General features: G+C 32.1%; 1 pseudogene; it reads right to left on the minus strand.

Annotated features, from left to right (window-relative positions):
- Nucleotides 1-4648: 4648 nt before the first annotated feature.
- LOC119538849 lies at nucleotides 4649-5594 on the minus strand (annotated as a pseudogene).
- Between the last annotated feature and the right edge of the window lie 534 nt (nucleotides 5595-6128).

The following is a 6128-nucleotide window of genomic DNA, read 5'->3' on the forward strand; positions in this document are numbered from 1 at the left end:
TAATTTGCCTTACATTTTTCTATTCTAGACTGATTTAGATATCATTATTTTTGAAGTGACTACCTCAAGTTTTTTTGTCCATTTTCATTTTTTATTGTCTGACTTCTACTTACTGATTGATGTCTATTGTTTTCTTTCAATGAACCCCTTGTAAATTACATGCATAAAAATATCTTCTTCCACGATATCATGCTTCTTTCAATGAACAGAAATTTTTATTTGTAATGTAAACTAATTAATTTTGTGTTTCCTTCTGATATTTTATTGCTTTACCATTCACATTTAGATGTACAATCCATCTAGTAAGTGTGACTATCCTTATGGTAGTTTCACCCAAATTATCATAGATTTGTTTGACTTCTTGATAATTGGTAGTGTATGTCTCCCTGACTTTATTCTTACTTGTTGAGATTGTCATCACTAATTTGGCCCTTTTCATTTCCTTATATATTTTAGAATCAGTTTGCAAATTCCCACAAAAAGAAGCTGCAATTTTAAGTGCCAATTCACTAAAAACATAGATAGGTCATTATATTGTTTCCAGTTTAGTTCATTTGGGTAATTTATTTCAATAATATGGTGTAGTTTTCCCTGTGGAACTCTTGCAGATTTTTCCTTGGGTTTATTTCAAAATGTTTTATTTATTTATTTATTTATTTATTGATGATATTGCAAATGGCATGTTTTCAGATTATTATTTTCTAATTGTTGGTGCTGATATGCAGAAATATAACTAATTTTCATTTATTCACTTTTACCCAGTGAAGTTCCTAAAGTCATTAATTCTAATACATTTTTTTTTGGTAGATCCTTTGGGATTCTATGTACAAAATTTTGTGGTCTGTAAATGACATATTTATTTTTTCCATTCCAACCCTTATGTCTTTTTTTCTAGACTTTGTTCCCTAGGTAGTAAATCTTGTACAATATTGATTGAAATGGTAATGGTGGATATTCTTATTTCATTCTTAATCTCAGAGAAAAACTTCCCATATTTCACTATTAAGTATGAAGTTTGTTATTTGTAGATACTCTTTATCAGGTTGAGGGCATTCCTTTCTATTAAAAATTTGATGAGTTAATTGCTTTTTAAAATAACAAATGTGAGTTGACTTTTATCAAATGCTTTTTCTATTTTTATCAAGATGAACAATAACATTTTCTCCTTTAATGTGGTAAATAATTTAATTTGCATTGATTGTCAATATTTTAACTACCCTTTCATTCCTACAGAATCCAAATTGGTCATGATGTGAAGAATCTTTTTATATATCAGTGGATAAAAATGCTAATATTGCAACTACATTTATGAGATAGGTGGGAATTTAAGATTGCTGTTATTTCTTTCTTTCTTATGTGTTTGATAAGATTATGGGGGAACCATCTCAGTTTGGAAATTTTATGTGAAAATTCTTAATTGCTGATTTAACTATTTTAATAAATATAGGGCAATTCAGGTTTTTTTTTTTTCCTAAGTCGAGATTGTGGCAAGTTGTCTTTTTCAAGGAACTCTCATTCGATCTACTTTTCATATTCTTTTGCATAATGTTATTCATAATATCCTCCCAATACCTTTTTAATATTTGTAGGATCTGATGTTATGTCCATTTATTCATCCCTGGTATTGGTTTACTCCTTCTCTCCTTTTTATTTGATCAGTCTTGCTCAGGTTATTATGAATTCTATTAGTCCTTTCAAAGTGCCAATATTTATCTTTGTTGATTTTCTCTATTATGTATTTCTTTTATATCTAATTAGTATCTACTTTTATTTTTAAAATCTTCTTATTTATTTGGATTTTATTTTCTATTGCTTCTAAGATTCTTAAGACGCATACTTACATAATTTATTTTCAGTCCTTCTTTTCAAAAGTATAAATCTGAAGCTACTAATTGCCTCTAAGCAAGGCTTAAGTGTATCTCATGAGTTTTGATTTTTTTTTAAAAAATGCTATTATTACTCAGTTCAGATTATTGTCCAATTTGCATTGATTTCTTCTTTGAATTATAGATTTTTTAGACATATATCTGTCTAATTCACAAACTTTGGGGGAACATTCCTTATCCTTCCTCACCCCTCCCCCTCCTCTCTTTTTCTTTCTTTATTTTCTTTCTTCATTATTTATTAACTTTTCCTTGTTTTTGTTGATAACTAGGTTGGCTCCATTGTAGTCAGAGACCACACTTGGTATGATTCCAATTCTTGGACTTTTGTTGATACTTATTTATGGTCCAATCCATGGTCATGGGTGCAATATTCTACATTGATTAGTGAGATCATTTGTTAATTATTCTGTTTAAATCTCCTATATAGCTTGTTATTTACATCTGCTTGTTTTGCAAGTACTTGTAAAAGTATGTTGATATCTTCTTCTATGAATATAATTTATCTATGTTTCCTTTAAGTTTTTTCAGATTTATTTTATATAATTTGAGATTATGTTAACTGGACACATGCAAATTTGTAATGGCTGTACATTGTAGTTATGGATTATTCATAGTACATAATGAAATTCAAGTATGTCATTGCATCATAGTTTTCTGAATTTTGTAAGAACATTATTTGTACTGTGACTCTGTGCTGCACCAAAATTTGTAATTATATTATGACCACTACCAACAATAAATAATTGTAACTTCTATACTGAACTATTTAATTGAATTTACAATAATATTCATAATTTTGTCATATATTTCACTTTTTAGAGAATGAACATAAAGCTTTAATTTGATTCCTTGAATTGGATGAAAATATCAAACTATTGTTAGAATTAACTAAACTGATTTCCTTATTTGAAACATCAAATAATGCTGATTTAATAGTGGCATCCTTCAAATGATAGTAAAATTATTCTGCTTAAGGAGTCATCACACTAATAGCTATCATCTTACTCTTCATAAATGCACACACAGGCATACACACACTAGTCTTGGAATATTATGTAGAATACTAATTTCATTTAAATAAGATGTCATATTTCACAAGAGAAAAAATATATATGTACCCAATTATGGTAACAGTTTTATGAATAGAATATGTTTTGCATTTATATCACCTGAAATTTTGTTATATATCCTGCAACCAGTTTATCCTGTTATTAATAACATTTCAGTAATGCACATTTACAATTAAGGAATAAATATTGATACATTATTAACTGAACATTGATATATTATTAACTAAAGTCCATAGTTTATTCAAGTTTTTCTTGTTTTTGTGAACTTGACAGTTTTGAAGAGTTCTGGTCAAATAATTTGTGAGATACTCTCTATTGAAATTTGTTTAGTGTTTTTCTCATGATTAGATGGGGTTATGAAGTTTGGGGGAGGGAGATCACACAAAGTACCATTTTCAAATGGTGACGTTGCTCTTAATCACCTGGATGAGGGAGTTAGTGTCAGGTTTCTCGACTGCAAAGTTACTCTTTTATTCCCTTTTCCATACTGCACTCTTGGAAGTAAGTCAGTATGCATGGCAGACATTTAAAGAATGGGGAGTTATGCTCCCCATCCTTGAGGGTATAGTGTCTAAATTTGGACATTCTTCTGCATTAGAAAATTATCTCTTCTCCCCATTTAATAATTTATTAAAATATATTTATGTTAGCATGGACTCATGTGTACTTGGGTTATAATCCAGTGTTAAATTATTTATTTTATTACTAAACCATATTGGATTTGGCCATTGGAACTCTTTCATTTGGCTCCCTGTGATCTTTTGACATACCCCATCAATATGGAGTGTTTTTGTTTTGATACTTCCTTACTTTTTGTTACTACAAGATGCCCAAGAATGAGTTATTTCTACTAGAAGATCTCTTTACTTTTTCTGGAGAATCATATTAGAAAATGAGATATAAGTGCCAAGTGGCACTTGTAGGTCATTTCAGCTGATAGAGCAAAGAAATAAATGCACACAAAGTAACATGTGCATGGACACACATCTATAAATATTTCTATATGCAACAAACTGTTATCTATATTAAGCTAATCATTAGTTCATACTGATGCTCCAACTCTACTCCACTACAATAGCCTCCTGTACTTGCTTAACTAATCTTCCTCTCCAACAGTGAGGAACCTGTTCACTATCACTACCCACTTATTTAATTGTCATTTGTAATATATATGTGTAGTAGCTTCAGAACTGTTAACACATTTTCCAATCTAGAAAACAGTGCTTATGTGCAGTTTCTTTTGTCTTTAGTGATACAGAATCCACTTTAAACAAATTAGCATACGTTAATGTTCACCTTGTGCTGTAAAGTGCCATGTTTTTTTTTTTAATATCCCAGAAATTTATTTAATTTTTGCTTGAATACATTTTACATAGAAAGATTGGGATAGTTTGCCATGGGTGCCCCCAGTAAACTGCACAGAGGCACCAAACTACAAAGGGGTGCTGGTTTATCTTAACATTTGTCTCTAGTGAAATTAGGCCACTCCTTTAAAAAATGCTCAATCTGTTGTAGCTACTGTGTGAAACAGTTGACATTTAGGAGGGCATTTCATGTTACGGTCTGTTGAACACTTGGAAATAAAAAATATCCACTTTGAAGTTTTCAATACTGGAACTCTTTCAAGTCTAGGATTATACAGCTGGAAGGACTGCTTTATATTCCTTAAATTGGAACCTGTTTCGCACAAAGTTAATCTTCAGCTTTGGCTTCCATTTCTTCAGCATCGTCATCTCCATTCACTTCTGCATTTTCTCTCTCTAGCCTCTCCAGCTGTCTTGCAAGTTCAGTTTCATCTGTATCTGTAACCGCTTTGGGCTCCATCCGAATGTTGAAGACATCCCTCTTTTCCTAAATCTTTTCTGTGATAACAGCCATAACTTGACTGAGGACAAAGAGATCTTCCATCCTCTCCAGGATTATTGTAGTCATCACATACCAAGGAGGAGCTATTAGATTAATCCTGATGCTCATGGTTTCTGTGGAACAATTCAAACCTTTCTCAGGGCTTCTTTTACAGCATCAATGCCTTCATAACCATAATGAGCCATTTCAATATCTGCTCAAATTTTGACAGCTTGGGGGTCAAACGCCTATTAATATTGTTAAGGAATACTTCCCACTCATCTTCCTTCAAATCTAAACAATCCAAAATAGATGGGCCAGAGACTGAATGCTTGAAAGCATCATAGGCACCATATCCACGTCTCTTGTATTTGTCATTGGAAGACCCAAGCAGTCCTCTGGAACAGGCTGTCCAGCTGCTCGTTCTTGGTGAATTCTAATACCTCAGGAATATGATGAAGAATGTTGTAAACAGTTTGAATTTGGTGGATTTGTCTTCACATTTGATTGCTTCCTCTGGAGAAACTCTTCTTTCTGACAAGCCAAGATAGCCTTTTTCTTTGTCCACTCTAACGGCAACCGTACATTCATTCCTTCCAATTCGGATGAGTTTGTTTATGGAATGGATTTGCCTTCTGGACAACTCACAAGGAAGAACCATGCCTTCAATATTGTTGTATTCCAGCAAGCTGACATAAGCTCCCATTTTAGCAATGGACCCTACATTCCCCATCACTACATCCTCCACCTCAGGAAACTTGTATTGATGAAATCTACAACTTAACCTTGGCATTCTGATGTATGTGTCTGACTTCTGCACCAGGGTCCCACACTGCGATATTTAGCCAGAGAGATCAGAGTTTAACCAGAGAGACTAATACATAATGCCATTTATCCCCCATTATATCATTATACAGAGTAGTTTTACCACACTAAAAATTCCCTGTGCTTCATCCCTCCCCTGCTCACCATGAACACTTTGCAACCACTGATATTTTAATGTCCCTATATTTTGCCTTTTACAGAATATCATATAATTGGAATCATTCATTACGTAGTCTTTCAGACTGGCTTCTTTTACTTAGCAATATACATTTAAGATTCATTCATGTCGTTGTATGTTTTCATAGCCCATTTCCTTTGAAAGCTGAATAATACACCATTGTATGGATGTATCACAATTTGTTTTTTTTTTTATCCATTCACCTACTGAAGGACAACTAGCTTCCAGATTTCAGTGATTATGAACAAACTGCTGCATACATTCATGTTCAGGTTTTTTTTTGTTTTTTTTTCCAACTGATATATTTTCTTTATTAACAGTTTT

Source organism: Choloepus didactylus, chromosome 6, assembly GCF_015220235.1.
Source record: "Choloepus didactylus isolate mChoDid1 chromosome 6, mChoDid1.pri, whole genome shotgun sequence".
Classification (NCBI taxonomy): Eukaryota; Metazoa; Chordata; class Mammalia; order Pilosa; family Megalonychidae; genus Choloepus; species Choloepus didactylus.